General features: G+C 40.2%; 1 protein-coding gene across 1 annotated transcript in view; it reads right to left on the bottom strand.

Annotated features, from left to right (window-relative positions):
- The window catches only part of kazna (kazrin, periplakin interacting protein a), a 62,216-nt gene extending 58,561 nt beyond the window's left edge, over positions 1 to 3,655 (bottom strand). The window contains exon 1 of the mRNA XM_036579171.1: positions 3,549 to 3,655. The gene's annotated coding sequence lies outside the window, so the exon portion shown is untranslated. The remainder of the gene's footprint in view (positions 1 to 3,548) is intronic.
- Between the last annotated feature and the right edge of the window lie 22,498 nt (positions 3,656 to 26,153).

Genomic DNA, 26,153 nt, shown 5'->3' with positions numbered 1-26,153 from the left:
CAGTCAAAGACGTTTCTTACTGCTCTGGATTGCTAGCTAGCTAGCACATTCTCAGTTGTGTTAATTACTGAGCATAAACGCGAGCGAGTGTGCCGGCTAGCCTGCTGTCCAGAGCTGTAGGAAAATTGCTCAGACTGCACCGGCCACTGAAGCCGACATGACTGAGCTCAGCGCGTGCTCTGGTATAAAGTGGTTTTGAGCTGCTTCATTGATCTCTTGTTCACTATGAGAGTTCACCAAAAAGTTGTTCTTCATTTTTAAGGTGATGGTTGAAGATGCTGTTTCCTCTGCCCTTCAGCCTTCTCACTGCTGTTCATATGGAGACAGGGTTCTGAAATGTTCAGGATGCCAGATTGGGCAGGACCCCATTGTATAAAAATCTTTTTTCTTTACCTACACTATGTAATAATAATAATAATAATAATAATAAAAAAATAATCTGCTTATTCTTACAGAACATTTACATATTTAAGACAATATTTGATAAAATATTTGAAAATGAACATAACTGATAGTTGCAGCCCTAGTATCACTGCAAGTAAGTATACTAGAATTACAATTCACACACATTTCACTATTGTAATATTTCTGTTTCTGTTTCTGACTTGTCTTTTGTGAAGGAATTATGGATAATAATAAAAAAGATACACAATCATATGCACAAATTTGGCACCCTGGTCAAATTATGTTTTGTTGATCTTCTAAGTGAAAATAAGTACACATGCTCTACAGAGAACACATTTTAATGCATATTGTTTATTTGTTGAAATTTACATATTAGGAAAATGACACATTTTATGTTTTTCCAATATGTTAATCTCAGCAAATAAACAGAAATAATGCAGTAAAATTACAGAAACATTTCATATTTAAGTGTGTTCTGTGTAGAGCATGTATTAACTTTTTTCACTTAGAAAATCAACAAAACACATAATTTAACTGGGGACATTCAAACTTAAAAGCGTTTGACTACAGTGCTTTTTGATGGCGACGTTAAGGGAAGTGCTTCAGTTAGTAATAGCTTATTTTAAAGCTTAATAGTTTGTAATAAAAATAATATCACATTTGTATGGATATCAACAAATACTCAAAGTTTCTGTGATTCTCTATTCTAAGCTTATCTAGTCTAAGACTAAACTTAATCTATGTGTAGTAAAGCAGCCTTTGAGACCTAAAGCTAAACAGGTCTCTCTCTCTCTCGATGTAACATCATACTGTCCTTCTGCTGCCAAACACACACACACACACACACACACACACACACACACACACACACACACACAGACTCTGGTAACTCCATCTTGCCATTCTGATGCCAGACTGTAAATAGATATTAACTCCTTCTCCACATCTGTGTTTAACATCATGACACACTGCCTAAGACTCACACACACGCCCTAAAACAGCACGTCATTCTGACCTGAACACATTAACACACTCTACATGTGCCCGAACACACATACCAAACTATAATTTCTTGCTTTCATTCATAATTACCCATCATTACCTGCAACATTTTAACACAGCCTCCATAAACACACATCAGTAAATGCAGGTGCACTGAGCTGATATCAGAGAGAATAATGAGGGCAGTAAAACCAAAAAACATCCCAATGCAGAACTAAGCAGAAATCAACAACACAGCATAGTAAAATAAGGTACAAAAGGGAACAGTGAACATATGAAAATGTGTCCAAATTTTAAATATATTTAAATATAGTGACATAAAGTAGATACATTTCAATGTGATGCTTGTAGAGCTAAATATATTTAAATGTGATGTTTACAGAGGTAAATATATTTAATAGCCATGTTTACTGTATTGGGCCACAGCTCAGTGCACAGACATTTTGGGAGGCAGGGGCTCAATAGGAAAAAGAGCAACCTGAACGTAAATCAAATTTAATCTACAGCATATTGCAACCACTCGTGTCAGTCACAGTCTTTTACAGAGACAGTGTGATCATACTTTAGAGGAAACCAAATGTAGTGTTAGTTTTTCAAAAGGCAGCCAAAAAATGCTAGGTTTACTGCCCGAGCAGGGATTTGAACCCCAATGTCCAGCATGCAAGGCAAGAAGATAATCCACTATGCGATCTAATTACAAGCAGTCATCCAACTCCACTTAAGAGCTCCACAGAGCCTGATATAAATCACTATGTGTTTACAATAACAAAAACATGCTGTAGTGAGTTATTAGTGCCCATCATTATCAACCACATTATGAAATGTGATGCTAGTGTATTATCAGTATTTTGTTTGTGAGATTTCCAGTACTGTGGTGATGTGAGCAGTTAGCCATAAGAGCCAGGGATGCCAGATTGCTTCTACAGTTTCAAACCAAAACAAAACAAAAAAAAAGATTCACAACCTGCCAAAAATAAACATTAAAAAAGAGTATACAGTCATTCCAGTCATGACACTAAATACAGCATTTAACCAACACAACATTAATTATAAACTTCTGGGTACATTAGCCACTGATGTCACTGCTAAAAAGAACCAAAAGCTTTCAGTGTAATTTTTAGAATCGTGCTTTAACATGTATGTGTATCTTACTTACGCAAATATTTTCAGAGCATTAACACATTTCATTTTTTCTTTATACATGGCATATGATAGGACTCCCATAGCCCCATGCACCCCGTGAACAGCAATAATATTGCAAGTATAACTATTCCTCATACACATTTTTAAAACTTGCTTACCTTAATACACACAACATGATGGGCCGTTCCTATTTTCCAACTATTGCAGAACTGTGTACAGTCAGTTATACCATGTGATCTGTATAATATATTCCGTGTTCAGTCTGACAGTATGTCCATTACATCAATAATAAACTGGATACATTAACCACTGTCGATTGTTAACTGTGTTTTTCTACAGGAGTAATGAAAATGGACATTATTTGAAGTTTTGATATCTGATTGGACATGGGGCCTTTCAAATTTCAGCCTCATTAATAAGTAATGCATTTTACACAGTTTTCTAAAACCTGCCCAAATCACAACTAAATAGCCCACAGTTTATTAACCTGTCAAAGCACACTTTAACACCAAATCCACCAAATTTGGCAGGAACCTGCCCAATCTGACAACACCGGTACAAGTAGACTATGGCATTTTCTATAAGATGTCTGGCATTCCAGCAGAGAGGGCAGCCCAAGGGCGATGAAGCTCATGACCCACAAGCTCTATTCCCGGCGCGACGTTGACCTGAGCCTTGCTGAAACAGATCTTGCCTACATAAAAGACATACTACACACGCTGACCAAGAGGGCACTTCTACAGTCTGAGGCCAAAAGGCCAGGGGCTCAAGCCCTCCCATGGGGTCTATCTGAGCATATGCCTGCTGGGTCCTCTCAGTGGGAACTCCTTGAAAGAATAAATTTAGGAATAAGCAAATTAATTAATTACATTTTGTGGAAAGGTCAGAAGCAGGAACAAACGCAGAACCTGACACTGAAGTGACACTGAAACACTCAGTATTACACAGCACACATAACAATGTATACACAGACAACATGGACATTCTCAGTTACTCACATATGGCCCTTTCTGAAGGAAAACTTGTGCATTCCAAATAGGAGAGAAAGAGAAGGAGACCACAGGAGCGAGAGAGAGGGAGCTGTCTTCTCAAGCCCTCTAAACCTCTATACTGACCGCAAATGTAATCTGATGCTTCCTGATGTGCTTGTGCGTGTGTTTGAGTGTGTGAGGCAGAGAGTTCATATTAATATTTATGTACCTTTTATATGTAGGCAACCAGATGACTTAAAAAAAAAGAATAGAATATTTAAATATGAACTTCACTATTTAAAGTGGCAGAATAGTGTGATTCTGAAAAAATATTACTACTATTTGTCTAAAACACCTGAGTTATCTTAGTGCAGTATATATTATACTGCAGCTTCTACTGCACTACACCCTTCAAGGGCAGCTCTGATTTTTCAAAATATCTGCATCATGAAATGTTTAACATGTAAACAAGTCATTCAGAGTGGTTTGATGTGAAAGACTCTGTTTTAGAGAAACTTACAAAGTCAGAATTGTTCACAGTGCTTGTGACAGGAATGTGATGTATGAAGAGTGTTACGCCTCTAAAAGCTCCCTCACAGAAAGTTATTCTATGAAATGCTTATGAATACACTGCCTTTTAATATGGTTTTGAGTTAAGATTAGATTTAGATTTCAGTCTAAACATTCTTAAAATCCACTATTACTAAAATACACTTTTACCATTATCAACATTTCATTAACGTTCCTTTTTTTGGAGGGGGAGGATTTTTTTTCCAATTTTTCTCCCTAATTTAGGCATATCCAATTCCACCCATTACTTAGAACTCCCCCACACAATACCACCAGCACTGGGAGGGTGAAGGCAAACAAAATCTTTTTTGAACTGCCCCTAACACAACATTATTGGACAGCTGAACACACTTGGAGGAGGACACTAATTGCCAGCTCTGTTACGTCGGCTAACAGATGCCTGCGCTGGCTAGCATCGCCAGTGACTGGGGAGAAGGAGGGCCATCCTTGCCACCCAGAGAAAGCAAGGCCAACTGTGCTCTCTTGGAATCCTGGCCATGGATGGCTGTAGCATCACTGGGGCTCAAACTCTTAGATGGTTAGATGGTTGTGCCACAAATTAAGGTTGTATGTGTTTCTAAAAAAAATCTTTACACACATTATGTAGAGGGTCTTTCAACTTTAAGGATGTTCTCACATCTCATTTACAAAATGTGCCATCCATTAAATTGTTCTTTTTGGGAACCAACAGTAGCTCTCTAATGGCACTGATCCAAAGAGCCCTTTTTGGCACCTTTATGTCTAAGAGTGTAAGAAAGTTATATTTTTTTGGAATCAGGGCAGCAGTATAAGTAAGACAAAGCACAGTGTAATAGGTCTTTAACTGCAAAGATAACAGTTTCAGCATTTGTTCATATCAGTTGGCTCAGTAGAGCTGCTTATGCATGTAAAAATAATTATGTTGTGCCTTCCACTGGCCATTCTATAAGATAAATTATTATTTATACTTATTCTGCTTTATAAACTCTTAAAAATAAAGGTGCTTAAAATAGTTCTGTGGAGCACTACCATAGAAGGTCCACTTTTGATTCTCAAAAGAACCTTTTTCTAGATTCTTTATGAAAGAATCACTTTTAAAAATGGGATGTGCATACATGGAGAACCTTATAAAACCGTGACATAATGAAAAGTTTCTGTGGAGCAGAGTTTGATTTCCTAAACAACCATTCAATGGATGTTTCTTTAAAGAATAAATGAGATAATAATAGTAAAGGTTCTATACCAAATAAAGGTTTCTCCAAGAACCATACAACCAAACCTAGAACCATCCAGAAACTGTTATTTTTAATTCAAACTCCATCTATGCATGTTCGCATGATGCTTTAATTTCCAAGAGCGTATTAATGTACATGTAAGACCTTCCTCAGATTGTGTCTGTGATCTTGCGTCTGCTAACTAAAACAGCACCCAATAAAAAAATGTCAAACTTCTCCCTTCAGGTTTACACACATTTTTTCCTTTGCGTGTTCCACATTCAGTGACATAAAGCACCATGAAGGACATGGAGCAAATAACTGTTGGGTTTATGTTATGAGAGAAGTGCACGGAGGCCGGTGGGCAGCCTGAGGGCATTGGCAGCTTGAGCGAAGGTGTGAAGGACACCAGGGGCTGGGGAATGTATGTCAAAAGCATAAAATTCTGATGAAACTTCACTGGAAAAACGCTGTTGCCTGGAGCGAGCTGGACATGGAGAACAATGTCTGAATAAAAAGTACACGCATTCTCAAAATACTGACACTGATCAGAATCACTATACATTAATTATGCCACAAACTTTGACTAAGATATTGGATCTTCCAGAAATATATTTTTGTTTCTACTAAAATAAATAAATAAATAAATAAATAGTCAATGGGAATTTAATTCTTCTCAGTAAGTCACACAAAAAGAGTTCTAAAAACACAAAAAAGATGCTTCTTCGGGGTTCTTTAGTAAAGAAAATGGTTCAGAACTATGAACACTCAAAGAACCCTTTGCATGACTAAAGGGTTCTTTGCATCACGAAAGCATTCTTCAGATTGATGGAGAATGTTCTGTAGATTGTTCTACATAGGACAAAACTGCTACTGTTACGATGTCAAGCTTCTAACAGCAGCAGAACCCTTTTTGTTTCTATATCGAACCATTTTTAAAAGGGTTCTTTAGGAAACTACATACAACTGGCTTGACAGCATAGAGAAGAATAATTTGACCGTCCAAAAGACATTTATACATTCAAATGGTTCTTTGAGTGTTTGTGGATCTATTTAGAACCACTGCCTTTACTAAAGAACCCTTGAAGTCCCATTTTTTAAGAATGCACACTCTTATAACCAGCATGCATGAAAAGCCAGTTATATAGAGTTCTTTAAAGAACCCTTTTAAAATGGTTCTATATAGTAACAAAAAGGGTTCCACTGTTGTTATGAGTTGAAGAACCCTTTTTAGTGCTCTATGGAAACATTTTAAAAGAGCCATGTACAACTGGTTTCCCATACACAGTTTTCAAGCATGTGCACTCTCAAATAGTTCTTCAAGGGTTCTTTAAGTGCTTGTGGTTCTACATAGAACCACTGCCATTACTAAAGAACATTTGAAGAACCATTTTGTTGTGAGGTTTTGAGATAATGACGATGTGCATATAACAATGAGGATGTGCGTGAAGCAAGGAAACATCTGCTGTCTTCACAAAAGATTTGCACTGGCTGAAATTGGCTACACCAAATTCAGTAGCACACTCAACTGAACTCTGAGTGACAGCTCTGCCTGAAATGCTCCACCTCCCCCCCAAATACTTCAGTTCTGTTTAAAATGCAGATACACGACTTCTGTTACCATTTATCTCTCTCTTCCTCCCTCTCTCACTCCATCTCTCTCTTCTCCTCTCCCCCTCCCTCTCTCAGTCACTGATAGCCAAAGGCTCCCTTGGCAAAAGCAGCCAAGATGAACAGTCACCCCATTGACCCACTGACAGACACAGACAGAAGTGTGTGTGTTTCTGTGTGTGCATGTGAGCCAGAGTGTGTGTTTCTTTAGAAGCTACAAAAGATCCTGGGAAGATGCAGGAAGCAAAATGTGATCACTGGGCCTAACTACATCTCTCTCTCTCTCTCTCTCTTTGTCAGCACAAAAACAGTAAACAGCTGTTTGAATCATAATTTGTAATAATGAAGCACCGACTGCTGTAAGATAAACAGGTTGCATGGTACGTAAGTGTGTGTTGGTGGTATGCGTGTCCATCATTCTCACACACCCAGAGACATTACTATGTACAGCCCACACTGACTTAACACTGTCTTATCTTTTAGAATATTTTAGCTTCTTTATGTTTTATGTTTTTATATTTTGGGTCTTTTCTGTTGGTCAATTCATCATGATATGTTCCCACAATGTAAACAGCATCTGGCATTTTCAGATGATGGAAAAAAATAAAAAAGAATGCAATGAATGAAGCAATAAGCATGCATTATGCTTGTAAAAGCACCGTATCATCATCATGAATCATCATGAATGCAGTGAAAAGGTAACAAGAATGGCTTGTAAATAGTAGACATCTCATGAGCTAACAAAGGTTTGGTTCCAGATTTCTCTTCAACGCCCCCAGCATTCACTGCTGTTCAGTTAATGAAGGACTGCTGTTTTGATAGTGTATAATATTATTTTGTATTATTAAAAAATTGAGTGAAAATGAGTTGAAATATCCTTTACGTGGGAAACGGAGTATACGGCATGTTTCTGCAAATGAAAATGCACAATTTCTATTTATTTGCTGAGTTTAAACAAACAAACAAAAAACATTAAATATAAATATAAAAAGGTGCCATAACTTTTGCACAGCCCCCATTATATGTTTTATTTCTTGTCCAACATGTTAAATTCAGCAATGCATTTACGTATGACTGCATATTCTTATATTTGCTTACATATATCTATATCCTGTATGCATTATAATATTTCTTTTTATATATATATATATATATATATATATATATATATAAAAGGAGAAATACACACACACACATATATATATATATATATATACATATACACATATATATATATATATACATATACACACATATATATATATATATATATATATATATATGTATATATATACAACAAAATATATATGAACAAAATTATTGGGACACCCCTCCTAATTATTGAGTTCAGGTGTTCCAGCCACACTCTTTGCTAACAGGTGTATAAAATTCAGCACATAGCCTTGCAGTCTCGATAGACAAACACTGGCTGTAGAATGGGTCATACCGATGAGCTCAGTGACCTTAAACATTGCACTGTTATAGGATGCCACCTCTGCCACAAGTCAGTTTGTGAATTTTCTGTCCTGCTAGATCTGCCCCTGTCAACTGTAAGTGCTATTCTGGATGATTGGGCAAAAAGTCCCACAGACACATGACAAAATCTTGTATAAAGGTTCACATAAGAGTGGAAGCTGTTATAGCTGCAAAGGGCCGACCAAATCCATATTAGTGCCTATGGATTTAGAATGGGATGTCATAAAAGCTTGTCTAGGTGTAATGTGGTGGTGTCCCAATACTTTTGTCCATGTAATGTGTGTGTATGTATGTATGTTTGTATATATATACATATATATGTATACAGGTAGACAGATAGATAGATAGATAGAGAAGGAGAGAGAGAGAGAAAGAGAGAGAGAGAGAGAGAGAGAGAGAGATGGAGAGAGAGAGATTTCCTCTCTACACACCTGACTCTCTGACTCCACTCCTCCTCCAGCTGCTTTCTAAGCCCTAAGCTGAGAGAGTAATGATGCGCTGTGGCAGTGAGACTCTGCTCTGTACTCACTCTTACTGGAGCAGCAGTGCGCTTCTTCAATGCTTTGTAAGGACACACGGATACGCGCTCGTGCTCGTCCCCGTCAGCACGCGCAGGTGAGTTAGGCAGGTGTTAAAGATTCTTACCGTGGCGCCGCCGCCGCTCCGAAGTGCCTACGTCGCGCGCTCCCGCTTCTCCAGGCTCATCGAGCTCAGCGTGTCTACTACGTCCTGTGGCCGCGAGCTCCGCGCGCGCGCTCGCCACGTCTTGACTAGCGCACTGGATCGTGCCGTCGACGCGCTGCGCGAGATGCTTGCTGTCGTCCATCATTTCCAGGATCCTGGTCTGACGAGAGAAGGCAAACAGCGCGGCGCGAGGCTCATCACAAACGCGAGCGCGAGAGTCTGAGACTGACTTCACAGCGCAGAAACACAGACGGTGCGCAGAGTGAAAGTGCAGAAAACTGCGCGGAGTTCCATGACGACAGTTACCTCTGCGTTCAGGTGAGAGAGAGAGAGAGAGAGAGAGCGAGAGAGAGAGAGAGAGAGAGAGAAATGAGGAAAGAAAGAGAGAGAGAGAGAGAGAGAGAGAGAGAGAGAGAGAGAGATACAGGAAGAGAGAGAGACAGAAAGAGAGTGCCTGTGTTAGCGCTGGGTGTATAAGAGGCAGCGCGTGCTGTGCGCCTCGCGCGGAAAGAACAGAACAGCGCGAGGAGCGATGACGAACGTCTCCCTAAATGGACCGTACCATCTGCCATAGTGAGGGGGGTGAACAGAAAATTAAGCAAGAACACAAACCCAGTTTACATTTTCACTTCATTTCAAAATGAACTGTTAGCCGAGGTCAGCTGAAGGCGCTCCCGAGTCCCTTATCAATACGAGTTATTTAAAAGAGACAGAAACCTGCGTAATCTGTCTATGACACACACACACACACACACGCACACACGTACATACACACACACACACACCACATCATATCTGCTATTAACTGTGCTTATACCGCAAGGAAGCATGATGGAAACCCCTGGAGACTCAGAACTAAAAAACCCAGAGTGTCTATCAGACACTATAGAGAGAAACACACTTCTTTCAGTTCTGACACATCGGCAGTCTCTCTCTCTGTCTCTCTCTCTCTCTCTCTCTGTCTTTCTCTGTCTCTCTCTCCATCTCTCCATAATTTCTTTCTCTCTCCCCCCTCCATCGTCATCTCTCTCTCTCTTTCCATCATTTCTCTCTTGCTCTCTCTTTCTCCCCACCATTTCTCTTTTTCAATCACTTCTCTCTCTCTCTCTCTCTCTCTCTCTCTCATTTTTCTCTTTCTCTTGCTCTCTCCATAATGTTTGTTTTTCCATCCTTTCTCTCTCTCTCTCTCTCTCTCTCTCTCTCTCTCTCTCTCTCTCTCTCTCTCTCTCTCTCCCGCTGTCTCTCCTATCTGTCGTTCCATTGTTTCTTCTGTCTCACTCTCCATTGATTGTCTCTCTTCCATCACCTCTCTCTCTCTCTCTCTCTCTCCCTCTTGCCATTGTTTCTCTCTCTCTCTCTCAGCTGAATCTGAAGCTAATCTTAACTTCAGTAAAGCAAAGGAAAGTCTTTTGGCTCCTTTTAATTAAATACAAGCCGTATGGGCAGCTAAATGCCTCCATGATGTCATGTTATGGGGGATATTTAAAAGGAAAAAAGTCTCTCTCTCTCTCTCTCTCTCTCTTTCTCTCTCTAGAGCTTGACACACATGGACTTCAGGTGCAAGCACCTGAAATGTATATGGTATAATAAGTGTGAGTGGAGAACACATAACAATATAAGGGCAGTTTATTTAGTCTGTTTTTGACTATTAAGGCCTGCATATAAATTTATATTCTTAAATTTTTACATGAGCCTCAGATAATAGGCACTGCCTGATGGTCTACTGAGCAAGAACTGTGCATGGCTGAGTGAGTTTGGAGTTTTTTTGAAGAGGGAAGGGGTTAATCACTGTCTTGTATTTGCATGTGTGTGTGTGTGTGTGTGTGTGTGTGTGTGTGTGTGCGCGTGAGTGAGGGAGAGAGAGAGAGAAAGAGAAACGGGACTATCTCAGTCTCTCTATCTCTCTCTGTAAGGGCCTCGTATAATGAAAGGTCAATATGTTGAGTGGTTTCATTATTTCTGATGGGCATTAGCCTTTTTTAGCTGGGCTGTCTTTCTCTCTTCCTTTTTATCCTTGCCCTTTTTCTCCTCTAATAGCAACATTACACTGAAACAGAAACTGACACAGAAGCCTCGACAGCTAAATATAATGCCACATATTTCAGTATTTAACATGTTCACTCTTTGCTTGTATTACAGCTTCCATTCTTTTTCAGGAGACTTGCTTTCAGTTTTTCAAAGAAATTTGCAGAGATGTTTTTCCACACCTCCAAAGTTCAGTCTTAGAAGTTGGTTGCATTTTCTGCTTCTCACAATTAAAGTAATCCCAAACACATTCAGCAATGTTGGGGTCTGGACACAGGGGCGGTCAGTCCATTGTTCTGAGAACACCGGCAGCTTCTTTGTTTGATTTACAAATGTTCCTCTTTTTTGTCTATTTCCTTTTCTCAGTAACAGTTTCTTGACACCTACACATCCTTTCAGACTCATGGTGTTGAGTTGTCTTCTCACAGTGGAAGGATGGACAGAAACACCTGTGATTTTTTTTTAGATCTAAAGCAAGACAGGAGCTTGATTTTCTCCTCTCTCTCTGTTTATCTGATGGGGACAGTTTTGGTGGTCTACCAGGTGCCATTTTCTCTGCATCTTTTAATTATGCGTTAAACATGTTTTTCAACTTATTTTACTTTGACTTTTCCCTTCTTTATGCACATGGATTATTTTTTATCTTCAGAAATATCTCCTGGACTTTTACTTCACAGCCAGTTTTGAAGGGTGGTCTCTGACATTTACACAGTACTGTAATTTAGTCATATTTAATGTAGTAAGCATGCAGTTCTGTAGAATGAATATGATGGGGTATGGTCAGAGACCCCACCCTTTATTAAGCAAGTGTAAGAGACAAAGTGAGAGAGAAAGAGAGCGCACGAGAGAGAGAAGGTGTGCAACTGCGCAACTGCCAGCTGAACAATGCAGAGTCATTTATTCTAATTTAATATTTATCTGCTGAAAGAGGTGAGTTATCAGCAAAGAGTAAATGGAAACACAGCCAAGTGTGACCAGGGGTGTGAGAGAGAGAGTGAGAGAGAAAGAGAAAGAATGTGTGTGAGAGAGAGATAGGGAGAGAGAGAGAGAGAGAGGGAGAGAGAGAGAGAGAGAGAGAATGGGTGATGTCCATTAGTTGAAGCGTTATAAAATAAAACTCCTACTCTGTTATCATAATTAAGGCTACTCAGTAGAGTTTTGTCTGTCAAGGGGAAAAAAGCGCTATTCACAGGCCTCCTCCGCCTTCAGCAGGCTTTTTAAAAATGCCTGAGACTCACTCACTCTGGCCTAGCACTGCTCATACTGAACAAAAACCACTCAGTAGCTGCAGTGATGAAAGGGCTTTGCTTGTGTCCAAGAATTCAGAGAGTGTTGCATTTCACTGCTGTCGGAACAAAACCTCGTATCTCCAAAATGAGAACTTTACAGGAGAAGGAAAAACCATCCATCCATCCATCCATCCATCATCTAAACCGCTTATCCCTCTGGGTCGCGGTGAGAAGGAAAAAGCTTTACTTTTAATGTAAATCAATGTAATCAGACTTTTTTTTCCAAGTCATTTTGGATCATTTCTTTTGGTCCATTCATCATGAGATTTACACCCAATGTGAAGTGCAAGATTTTGAAATTATGTCAAAAACTGAAAAAATGGAGATGTAAGGTCTCGTCTTATACATTATCTTTTAAAGAGCTCATATCCTACATATTTCTTGTATTTTATTATTCTTTCTCTCAGGTCCACTCATGAGATTTGTGTGGATTTATGTACCAAAAACAGTCAGAAATCATTTTTATATGAGCTCTCTCTATTCCTTAGGATATTTTTGTTTCTGTGCCTTTAAAGGGGAATTTGGCCAATTTTTCAATTTTACTACATAATTAAACCATTAAAATGTAAACAAAGTCATTCAGAGTGGTTTCATGTGAAATGCGTCATTCAAGACAAACTTACCAAGTCAGAGTTGTCCACAGTGGTGATAGGAACTAGACATCCAAACAGTTTAGAGCATCTAAAAGCCTCACTGAAAGTTATTATTATTACATGAACGCACTGCCTGATGCCTGAGACACTGCTTCATAATATTTTTGAGACAATTTTAGCCTAAAATGCATTTTTAAAAGCCCTTTCATGGCAAAGTGGTTAATGCAATAGTCCTTTTTTCCTTTTGCTATCGTCAACATTACATCTATAAATTCAGAAGACTCATGTAGGTGCACTGGTCACTTTATATAGCCAATATCATGGCTATTTTTGACTTGTAGACATCACAAGCTCTGGTTCCTATCACCACCACAGAAAACAAATCTGAGATGGTACATTTCTCTACAATGAACCATTTCACTGCAAAACACTCTGAATGACTTTGTTTACATTTCAGCCACTGAATTATGCAGGAATATTTAAAAATAGGTGAAATTCTCCTTTAATACCAAACCTAAGGTGTACATGAATATATTTGGCTCTCTTACAACAGATAAGATAGGAAATTTCTAAAAACTGAAAGTGTTTTCTCCAACACTTCACATCAAAACAGTCATGGTTTAAAGACATCTTATAACTTAATCAATGAGTGGGCTAATAGTGTGCAGTAGGCTGAGTAGCCATGTATAAGTAAATGTATGGGTTCTTGTGACATCACAAAACCAATTAATCGAAAATGGCCTGTCGCTTAGTTGTCATATACAGGCCAAATGGGCTGAGGAGTGAATGGTATGTTTTGCAAACTTAACATAGTTCAAATACTACATCAAACACCTTTATTTGGAAAAAAGTAAGGAAAATTCAGTTTTCCATGATGTGGCCCTTTAATAGTATTATACCATGCCTTTCATTCCATCAGCCTTCAAATATTCCATCCATTTTATTCACACTAACATTCCAGATCATTATCACACACAGTGTGCTCTACATTCTATCCAAAGGACGGGATCATTATCAAACTCACTCAACTCTAATTGCACTTTCACTAAAGAATCACAGCACAAAAAGTGAATACACTGTATGCGCTGAATAAAGGAATATTAAAATCCACTGCGGGGTTAATGATCCGTTCTGCCTTAACCTCATTCAAGAATTACATTCACCACAGTAAAGCCTGCCTCGAGGAGAGAAACAGAGAGAAGAGTGTATGCGTTTGGGAGCGTGGGTAGGTATGTGTGTGTGAGTGTGTGTGTGTGAATGTGAGTGTGTTGACTGTTGTGGTGCAGTTCCCTGTGATGAAACCTATCATTAATCCTCTTCCAGCTCCAGAGAAATCAGACTGTCCAATCTTTGCTCAGACAGCCCAATCCTCTCCAGACCACTATTCCATTTCTGGCAGACAAATAACCTGATTGGAAACATTAGATAAACGATGAGGTGCTCAGCAGTGCGTGAATCTCCAGTCTGGTATTATTTCATTAAAGGCCCATACAGGATTTTGCAGCACTGGCAGGCATGGAGAAAAAAAAAAAACTTGCTAAAATATGCTGTGTGTGCGCTGCTGAGAGTCACCCTGTAATGCTTGAAATAATAATTTAGAAGTCAGAGGTGTCGGGTCAGATTTCGCGGCAGTTTTTTGGACCACATTGTGCATCTTTACATATTAATGCCACACACACAGACTCAAAAAAAGGCAAGGTTGTAGGTCTCAAATGCAAAATCAACATTACTGATGAAGATACAATGAAGATACATCAATAGATCATTCAGACACATCCTCAGAAGACACGTCCTTCACCAAGTTTTGACTGAGATCTGTTTGAATACTCTTTCAACACGCTCGCAAATTTGAGATGCATCCATTCTGAAGCACAGCCAGTGTCACAAAATGTTCTTCCGTATGTTGCATACAATTACACATTTCTGCCAGAGAGGTCTCCAAACCCCCAAAACTTACATAGTGCAGCGTTAAACTGCAGGCTTATTATTCAGTTATTAAACTTAAGACTTACTGTTGGGTAACTACTTTGAATGAACCTTTCCATGCTCCGCCCACAAATGCGTTCTTTTGCAACATCTGTTGTGAGGTTGGACAAGCTTTACAGAGCGTTGGCAAAAGTCCCATTCAACCTAATGAATTGGATGATGGACAACAACAACAGACACACACACACAAAATAAACTGGGACAACTAATTCATTATTTACTTACACACACACACACACACACATATATATATATATAAAGAGATGAAAAAGAAGGTGGTTATGATGATTACTAGAACAGTAATAATAATAAAATAAACAAGAGAAAAACTATATTTAATTGCTAAGTGCAGCTGATTGAAAAACGCAAGTGAGTATTGCGCATACGCACATCCAAATTCATCAGTCTGCACTAATTTTAGCCAAGCAAAGCTAATAATCATTCTAACTGCCTATATCTTGGGAGGACATCCCCATAATCATATACTTTTAACACATTTTCTTGTATAACTTAATAATAATAATACAGTGTAATATGAATGCATACATCACTATTCTTCGATGAAAAAAATCAGATCAAATGACCCCTAAAGTTTCAGCAGGCATAAAGCCCAGTAATGTGGTCATACAGATAAGATTTTAGAATTAGTTAAAGCACATACATTCACTAAATGTGCTGATATTAGGTTTGGCCCTGTCTTTTGGCCAGGAGCAGGAATTAAGGGCTCATATCACAGAAAATTGGGTTTCCCTCACTTTTTTAAATAAAGGAGTTGGAAGTAAACATTGTTAAAGTTTCAAAATGTACTGTTCACGTCCCATTCATAGACTTCATATTTGGAAATGATGCTGAAAAACAACCCATCTGAGATTCACTGTTCCTGTGAAGAACACATTAACATACATCAACCTATTCAGCCTAGAGAGTGGCACAATACACAGCAGTACAGAACAATCAGAACAGAGCTCATTCATCTTATATCAGCCTTAAAGGCACAGTAACAGCAAAAGCCTGATTAATTCTAAGAGAGCTTGAAAAAAATGGTCATGTAAAAATTAATTATGACCATTTTTTGTACCTTAAACCACACAAATGCTATAAGTGGACTTAAAGGAAAAAAATAAATGCAAGGGAAATGTAGGATATGGGCCTTTTAAAGGGTGGGTGGGACATCCCAATACCCTGGGGAGCTTCTTCTCTCATGCTGTCTTGCCATTTGAAATGAATAACATACTTTAAATGTAGGCATTTTAACAGGAACGCTGTTATGGGCTACAATTTCTCATCATGTATTGTCAGTGTTCTCTAAACCTTGTCCAGCCTTGCAGAAGAAACTAGAAATGGATGTGTTTGTGGGCGGAGAATGTCCAGGTCAATTTTTCAGCAACTGAAATTAAACGAATATGTGAGTTTTGTAGTTATGATAGTGAGAAAGTCTGGGCCCATGTACAGGCCCTCAGGGTCTAATGGGTTAAATACATCAGTGCACTGTGTGACCCAGTCTGCCTCTCAAGTCAGGATTAGTCTTTTCCCTTATCTCACCTCTCTGCCTCTCTCACACACATCATACACACACACACAGTTTTGTCTCTAATCCCCTGAAGACATTCACGGACGAGAAGTGTACATGCCACTTTTGAACACTGCCCCCTCCTCCAAAAAAATGTGGCCCTAGGACTCTTCTCATCGCTATGGTAACGGCTGGTCGTCTGGTGTCAGTCAGGTGTTTCCGTGGTAACTGCCAGGTTGTGATTGGTCAGAGGTCTTCTGGGATATGAGAGCCAGATGGCATTATGGGATATGTAAGTCATCCGTGACACGCGCCCCCGGAGAACCAGCTGAGCCTTACACACTGACCAGAGAGGCTGCAGGTACGTGTTTGTGTGTGTCTACGTGTGTGTGTGTGTGTGGTGTTTGGGTGTGTGGTAAGACCAACTGAGCTTGATGAGGAGTACCTAATTGACTCTGCCAGGCCTTATGACACCTCATCCACTCCCCAAAGGACTGGGTGGTGGAAAAAGCTGCACATTTTGTGTGTCATGTGTTTGTGTGCAGTACATTAATTGACAAGTTGTAAGTTCACTATGTGCCAAATACAGATTCACTGAAAGCACTTTAATTAACTTTTGTTCAAAAGTAATTATCAGGAAAATTGACAGAGCTCAAAGAAAAAAAAGCCAAAAAAGAACCTCTCAGACAAATTAACCTGTGTATGTGTGTGTGTGTGTGTGTGTGTGTGTGTGTGTGTGTTTAAGGGATGATTAAAGCAGAATGTGAGGCAGCAGGATGGTGTCCATTATGAATTGTAGTGTAATGTGGTTACTATAAGGTGGGAGGGGGCAGCTCAGCATGATCCAGCCCACCAAGGACAGATGGAGAGAGAGAGAGAGAGAGAGAGAGAGAGAGAGAGAGAGAGAGATAGAGGGTGAGAAAAGAGTATGGAGAGAGAAGATAAAGAGAAAAGGTGTGTAAGGAGAAGGATAGAGAGAAAATGAGAAAAAAGACAGTGAAGAAAGAGAGAGGGAGAGTAAGGGGGCAGGAAAGGAAGACAGACTCTCTCTCTCCGTCTCTCTCCCTCACACACACACTCAATCACCCCAAAAACACACACACACACATACACACTCACACACTCAACGAAACACCCAGACTCACTCAGTCATACGGACTGTTCTCTCAGTCAGCTGGGACAGACCATTAGGAGGTGCACATTATCTGAAGGTCATGAACAATTCTGCACATTTTAGCCAAACCTGACCAGTATTAACTCTACAATTACACTACAATTCATTGTCTGAATTCAGTGGTCAGCAACACTCAGATTAAGATTGTTGTAATGTTGACAACACTTTACGCATCACATACGTTTTGGCAATGGAAACCCATTTCATGAAGCTCCTGACGGGCAGTTCTTGTGCTAATGCTGCTTCATGAGGCAGTTTGGAACACCATAGTGAGTGATTCAACAGAGGATAGACGATTTTTACACACAACACACTTCAGCACTCAGCGGACCTATCGGCCTACCCCTTCATGACTGAGCTGTTGTTGCCCTCTAGACTATTTCACAATGATAGCACTTAAAGGTGACTGAGGAAGATCTAGCGGGGCAGAAGTTTCACAAACATTAGAATTTGCCGTTCTACTTCCAATGTTTGTTATGGCAGCTCACTGTCAAAGAAAAGCCACCAGCACACTGTCTGGGTCCTTTTTCAAAGATATATTTCAGCGACAGACTGAGGAGTCTTTTAATGGACATCCATGGCACGTTTCTCCAATAACACATTTCAGACTATGTGGTAACACCTCAAAACCTGCTGAGGCTGCTGACACTGGAGAAAATAAACATGCTTTCTGCTCAGACACTTGAATGCTAACTCTGTTTTTTGGTCATTTGGTCATTTTTGGTATGTTTTGGCAGCTCTTGCCTTAGCTTTAGTGAATTGTGTATTTACAGCCTATAAATTGCTTCTGATTAAAATAATAAAAGGGCTGGAACTTTACCATGTGAAGTAGCACAAAAGCCACTGCTATTGAAGCTGTATGTTGTCTTTTTGTGTTTTGGTAACTGATGTAAAAATCTCTCAAAATACTTTTGAATGGTAGTGTATCATGGAGTGCACAGGTGATGTGGATTGTGTACTGTTGTAATCAGTGGAGTGTGTAGTACCTGCATGTGTTGCAGTAAGTGTGTTGTAATCTCTGTAGGCCTCGTCTCTCACCCAGCAAAACTGCCTGCTCTTCATGAAGTCTTCCTCTCTCCAGACTCAATAAGATGAGCAACATGATCATACCTGCTGCTTGAAGGCTGCGCTGCTGACTGGATCAAGCGCACACACACACACATACACACGCACTCACTCAGCATGTGGTGAGCAAATCGATTCTTAAAGACTGCTCTGCTGGATAGAAGTAGTTCATGCACACACACACACACAAACACACACACACACACACACACACACACACACACACACACACACACACAAACTCTAAAGCATATTTTACGTATAATGGTCCCCGACAGCAATATCTAACCCCAGAAGCATATGAGTAGCACTTTAGCAGTTACAGTTTTATGCTGTGCTCTGTAACAGAACTACTACAGCATTATTCCCTGTTAAATAGTTAATGACGAAGTTACTAAGTTACACCACTCAGCTTCTTCCTGCTATCACTCATTAGTCCACTGACATACAATATTCATATTAGCAAATCAAACTCTATTGAGTTTCTTATCCATCACATTCATCAGCTCTGACTTGGAAATACACACACACACACACACATGCAGACAGAAACATATAGAGACACACACAGTAATGTGTTTTTAAGTGAGTGTGGCTGATGGATTGGGAGTCTCTGCTGCTCTTAACAGCTCCTCATATCTGCCACACACTCACACACAAAGCTTTCTACAGTGTGTAAGAAAAGAGCTAGAGGACTCACAGTAGGAGCTCCCTCGGTACAATTTCCATTTACTTTAATATTATCTGATTAATTTAGTTTTATGCCTTTGAGCCCATCCAAGGCCCTTTGTTTTCAATGTATTGGATACCAAATGAATGTTTTGCTCACTCTGCCTCTCTGTCTCTGCCATCTCTGTGATTAATATCATCTTATTCACTCCAGTGAGTGGCCGACCGCGCCCCACCCCAGCCCACCACTGACCCTCCCCTGCTGTCTCCAGAGAGGAAGCAGGTCAGACTTTGTCATTACTGGTGCTGGTTGCATTTAAAACTGCTGCAACTGTTGTACGGTTGGACAAGCTATACAGAATGTGAAATCCTGTTCAGTTTCCTACATATGTGAGTTTCCAAATAAAGGTCACATATTTTACATGTTTTTTGTACTTTACTTTTTCTCTCTGAGGTCTGCTTATAATGTTTGTTTAGCTTTAAGCACCAAAGATGCATTTTTCCTGACCATTCTCTAACCAAGTTTTATCTGTCTTTATTCCTTGTTCCTAATCTTTGTTCCGATTGGCTGCCCTGTAATGGGGTTGTGCACCATCGTCTGATCATGCCACCAACATAAATGTGGGGTGGGCAGTGTGTGTGTGTGTGTGTGTGTGTGGGGGGGGGGTGTTGTGTTTATGGATGTAGGCAGGTCACTGTAAAAAAAAAGCCCACCATCACGCTGTCTGGGTTCTTTTTCAAAGATATATTTCAGCGCCAGACTGAGGAGCCTCTTAATGGAAATCCACAGCAAGTTTCACCAATAACACATTTCAGCTTATGTGGTAACACCTCAAAACCTGCTGAGGCTGCTGACACTGGAGAAAATAAACATGCTTTCTGCTCAGACACTTGAAAGCTAACTATGTTCTTGGTCTGCTTTTGGAAAGTTTTGGTATGTTTTGACAGTTCTTGCCTTAGCTTTAGTAAACTGTGTATTTACAGCCTATAAATTGCTTCTGATTAAAATAGAAAAAGGGCAGGAACTTAACCACGTGAAGTAGCAAGTCCACTGTTATTGAAGCTACATGTTGTTTTTTTCATGTTTTGGCAACTGATGTAAAGATCTCTCCTTTGGTTGCATTGAAGGCTACAGCACGGCTTTATCAGTTTACCAAGCACTACAACAGGTAAGGAAAATCAAAGTCCCTGTAGTTACTGAATAATAAGCCTGAATATGTAATAAGCCTGAGATTTTGAAGGATTAAGCCAGACAACATATCAAGATTGATTCAGGACATAAATCGAAACTATTGGTGACTGATGATACAGTTATCAACCGGCTCTGATTTGCCCTGCATTGCGCTTCATTCAAAATGCAGTTCAGGCTGAAACCTTCCTTATAACTTCAGTGTGAATGGGTGGTTTAAACTACTGTAGGAAATGCATTGGTTTTCAAGACATCACAACAACGATTAATGCAAAACAGGCTATATTTGCAGCTTAATTTTCACATATACATACATTACATATAGCTATTTTATTCCAAAAAGTAAAAGACACATGGACCCTTGCTATGAGCTGGACTATGTTCTTGTAGCTAGTCTAGGCAGGTAGGAAAGGACAAGGAATTTGCCACCATGCTTATTCTACCTTGATTACACAACCAATATAATGACACTCAATCTATCCTGAAGGTGTGACCTTGCACATGCATTCAAAATTAACAAAATTCATATAATTAATAATACACTCTAAATTTAGGTTGTGCAGTACAATTTCTCATTAGGTTAAAAATCTGTGGGCGGAGCATGGACAGGTCATTTGACTTGGACGCTCTTGCGCCTTAGCTGCCCCAAAGAGCCCCTAATTACACAGAATGATGTTTGAGAAAATTGGGCTATTTATCTTCAGAATGCTGTTTATATCACAGGTAATCTTAACTGGGGCGTTCTAAAAGACTGTGCATTATAATTATGCTCATAGTAGTCGTGGCTAATAATCCTCTCTATTCGTGCTGCTGCCGCCTGCTTGGACCATTAACGCCTGTACATACGCCCAGATCCACCATTAATGAGAAGATCAACACTGCTTCTTCTAAACAGCTTCCAGTCTTACCACATCCTGTTAAAAAGCAACAGCAACCCACACACATGCTAAAACAGACATAATCAGCTGTGCTTTTCAGCCTGGTTTGTCTGTGTGATCAAAACCATTCCCAGAGCGCAGCACTAAACTGATCTCCATGCTTCTCTCCTCCCAGTCTGTGCCAAGCAGAGCTTCATTAGTGCTGCTGGGATAAAGAGCAGTAAGTGTGTGTGTGCATATAAGTGAGAACAACTAACAAATACTCAGAGGAAAGCCATGACACATCTATATGCTTGTATTTTCCAGTACTATGTTTAACTGTCTGTAAAAAGATGGCAAATGTTTCAGCTTCTTGCTATCATCTGTGCTCATGAAGCAGCTCTATCAACCTAATCCTTTTTTGAAGACCTAAACAAATTATCCTCACCTGTGTAGATTCTTCTGGGCCTTCTTAAAGTTACAGTACAACAACTACTTTAAAAGAGCTTCTTTCCAATACCCAGAAGCAGTCAATTCACTGCACTAAAAACCAGTTTTATTCTGATACAGCATCTCAGTGGGCCAGACTGCCAAATAGCAGTGCTACTTCCTGCTGGAATCAACATGGACAGAATGTCCCTGAACCACCAGAGAGCCATAGCATGATTCTGCCCATTAGAGCTAAGCAGATTAATGAAACCGAGCTGACCAATCCATCACCAGCAGCGTCTGTTGTCCGCACCCCTTTTGGAAGCTTTGGAAAGACGCTGTAGGCCATCCCAGTGACCTACAAGACACCAGAGCTGAAGAATACTGACACCTTGTGTTCAGAGCAAGGACACACGTCTACAGTTACTGTTAAGCTCATTTCATAGAGACTATTTTACAAGGTAACTTTCAAGTACAACATTATGATTAATCTATTGCAGGGGTGTAGCGAGAACCTTCAGAATGGGGTGGCCAGGTAAGACCCAGAGATTTTATTGGGGTGGCACATTGCTAAGAAAAAAAACCTAAATAAAATGGCGTTACTGTATTAAAAATATGTAAAAAGCGATGCATTTGTTTTTCTATGTACATAACTAAATCTAACCATCATTTCCACATGAATAAAATATTACATTAAAACAAAACTGATACAATGCATTTTAATAATTCATAAGGAAATCCTGTATTTGTATGAGGTAAATTAAATGTATCACTTTTCTCAGTGCACCGTGTTAACTAGTCAGGCCATAGAAGTTTATGTTTATTTAGGCCAGGGGTGTCCAATCTTATCCACATAGGGCCAGTGTGGCTGGAGGTTTCCATTCCAAACATGCAGAGCACACCTGATTCTACTTGTTTAATCAGTTGGTCAGTCTTCAAAGAACTGATCATGTGAGCTCCTGCTTTTTTTTGGAATAAACACCTGAGGTCACACTGCATAATAGACAGAGATGGACAAATCACTGTCCTTATGCCCACTGTACTTATGTGCACTTTTGTCTTTCCATTTCCAGATGGAAAGATAAAGGAGATTTGTCTGCTCTGGAGTTTTGATAGAGATCTCAGTAAAGTCACACATCATGCTCAGATTTGACAAGATACTAACACTCATCCTTATCTACACCTGAACTCTCACCTCTCCTTTATCTCTCCTCTGTCTCATGTCACCTTTATATCTAACACTATTTTTCATAAAAAATTTTAGGAGAACCTTCATTACGTCTCCTGAGCCATCAAAGAATATTTGAGCCATAAAATCTTCCTCTGGGTGATGTGTTATGTGTAGGAATGACAAACTAAACTAACACCAACCCCAGACCCTTTGTATTGTGATTAAAAAGTCCAAACTGGCCCCAGGATCTGACAAGATGTATAGCTATGAATTGCCAGGATTACTATGAAGATGAACATGCAGAGGTTTCCATTAAATCACAGAGGCAGGAACTGGCCCCGAGGCTGCGGAGGGAGAAACTGCTTCTGTGTGAAAGCACAGGGTAGCTACAGCTCATTACACACATCACATAACAAACACAGCACAACACATCATAAAGCCCTCCAACGCCAACTTAGTCCTGAGGGGTATTTCATGAAGCAGGATTTCTCAGTTCATCAGATCGCTTAAGACCAACGTCTCCAATACAAAAAGAGCTGAGGGACATTTTTTTTTGGACAATCCTCACTTTTGGCTTAAGTTATCAGGCTAAGCTAAAAAAATCCTACAGTCCCCCATGTGTACTCCCCCAGTTATTAAGATAAAAGTGAGTGTGTCACATAGAAAAGTCCCCTACCTCTTCTCCAGCTAATGAAGAGATGGGTAAATAGCATAAAAGCTGAATTTAGTGTCTAAGAATAGTCTAAGAATTAACTTGTCTTAGAATCCATTATGAGAACTGTGTAATGGAACTCTGACTAGACACACACACACACACACACACACACACACACACACACACACAATATGGGCAGAAATATTGAGACACACTCTTATAATTACTGAATTCAGGTGTTTCATTCAGTCCCATTGCCACAGGTGCGAATCAAGCATCTAGCCATGCAGCCTGTCTTCACAAACATTTGTGAAAGAATGGGTCGTTCTAAAGAGCTCACTGAAATCGAGCGTGGTGCTGTAATATGATACCACCAAGTTTGAGAAATTTCTTTCCTCCTAGATATTCCACAATCAACTGTGAGTGGCGTGATTAAGAAGTGTAAGCGTTTAGGAACCACAGCAACTCAGCCACAAAGTGGGAGACAAGTAACAGAGTGGGCTTGCTGACGCGCACAGTGCATAAAAGTCGGTATCGTTGCTGACTCAATAACTGCAGAGTTCCAAACCCCCCCTGTCTTTAACATCAGCACAAAAAACGTGCACTGGGAGTTTCATGAAAGGGGTTTTCATGGCCGAGCATTTGCATGCAAGCTTCACATCACCAATGTCAAGCGTTAAATAGAATGGTGTAAAGCACACTGCCACTGGACTCTGGAGCAGTGGAAACATGTTCTGTGCAGTGACGAATCAAGCTTCTTTATCTGGCAGTCTGATGGATGAGTCTGGGTTTGGCGAATGCCAGGAGAACATTACCTGCCTGACTGCACTGTGCTAGGTGTAAAGTTTGGTGGAGGAGGGATAATGCTATGGGGTTGTTTTTCAGGGGTTGGCCTAGATCCTTAGTTCCAGGGAAGGGAAGGGAAATCTTAATGCTTCAGTATACCAAGACATTTTGGACAATTCTATGCTTCCAACTTTGTGGCAACAGTTTAGGGAAGGCCTTTTTCTGTTCCAGCATGACTGAGCCCCAGTGCACAAAGCAAGATCCATAAAGGCATGGTTGGGTGAGTTTGGTGTGGAAGAACTTGGCTGGCCCACAAAGAGCCCTGACCTCAACCCCATCAAACCTTTAGAAAGAACTAGAACGGAGATAACGAGCCAGGCCCTCGGTAAGGCCCTTGGTAAGTTGACAAAAAGTGCAATGCTGCAGTGAAATATAGTGTAATTTTCTTTTAGCTTGCTATAGTCATCAGCTAATGGTACACATCACCATTTAAACATCTGAAACCAGTACCTATCTAGACAGCTCATTTAATTTTTGCTGCAGCTTGAGATATGTTCTCCAATGTGATGCTGCTGGAAGAGCTATTGATGGGTGTTTTTTTAGACTTCCCATTCAGTAATATGCCCAGCCACCACTGCGTACTACTCTGGCCAAATATTCCAGTGAGCAGGCAGAGCTATCTCTGTGATAAACTCTGCTGCAGGCCACATGCAGACACACTCAGAATTCTGGTGGCAGCGTCTACATTGCTAGAATCTGAACTGCAGTTAGAGAGAGTGTTTGTGGCCAGCTGTTGCTGAAGCCCGCAGGAGAAACGAGAATAACGCAGTGAGGCAAACGAGTGGGCTGACACAAGCCATCCACACTTCTCGCAATACTGCAGCCTCAGAGAGACAGCACAAGGGTGTGTGCATCCCAGCAATGCAGCAATGTGCCTGATCATCTGTAATCGCACACAGCTTTGCACGCGCACACACACACACACACACACACACACACACACACACACATATACACCGATCAGGAAAAACATCATGACCACCTCCTTGTTTCTACGCTCATTGTCCATTTTATCAGCTCCACTTACCATATAGGTGCACTTTGTAGTTCTACAGTTACAGACTGTAGTCCATCTGTTTCTCTATATACTGTTAGCCCCCTTTTACCCTGTTCTTCAGTGGTCAGGACCCCCATGGACCCTCACAGAGCAGGTACTATTTGGGTGGTTGATCATTCTCAGCACTGCAGTAACACTGACGTGGTGGTGGTGTGTTAGTGTGTGTTGTGCTGGTACGAGTGGATCAGATACAGCAGAGCTGCTGGAGTTTTTAAACACTCACTGTCCACTCTAGACACTTCTACCTTGTCAGTCCACCTTGTAGATGTAAAGTCAGAGACGATAGCTCATCTGCTGCTGCACAGTTTGTGTTGGTCATCCTCTAGTCCTTCATCAGTGGTCACAGGGCACTGCCCACAGGACGCTGTTGGCTGGATATTTTTGGTTGGTGGACTATTCCCAGTCCAGCAGTGACACTGAGGTGTTTAAAAACTCCAGCAGTTTTGTGTGTGTGTATGTGTATACAGTAAAAACTGTGTATGATTACAAATAATCAGGAGCATTGCTGCATTGCTGGGACTTTCTGCAGAATTTTGGAGTGTTTATTTATCTAGAAGAGCATTTGTGAGGTCAGACACTGACA

The sequence above is a fragment of the Colossoma macropomum genome, unplaced genomic scaffold (assembly GCF_904425465.1).
Source record: "Colossoma macropomum unplaced genomic scaffold, Colossoma_macropomum, whole genome shotgun sequence".
Taxonomy (NCBI): Eukaryota; Metazoa; Chordata; class Actinopteri; order Characiformes; family Serrasalmidae; genus Colossoma; species Colossoma macropomum.
Note: the sequence above shows the minus strand (reverse complement) of the source record. Positions and strands in the feature narration are given on the sequence as shown.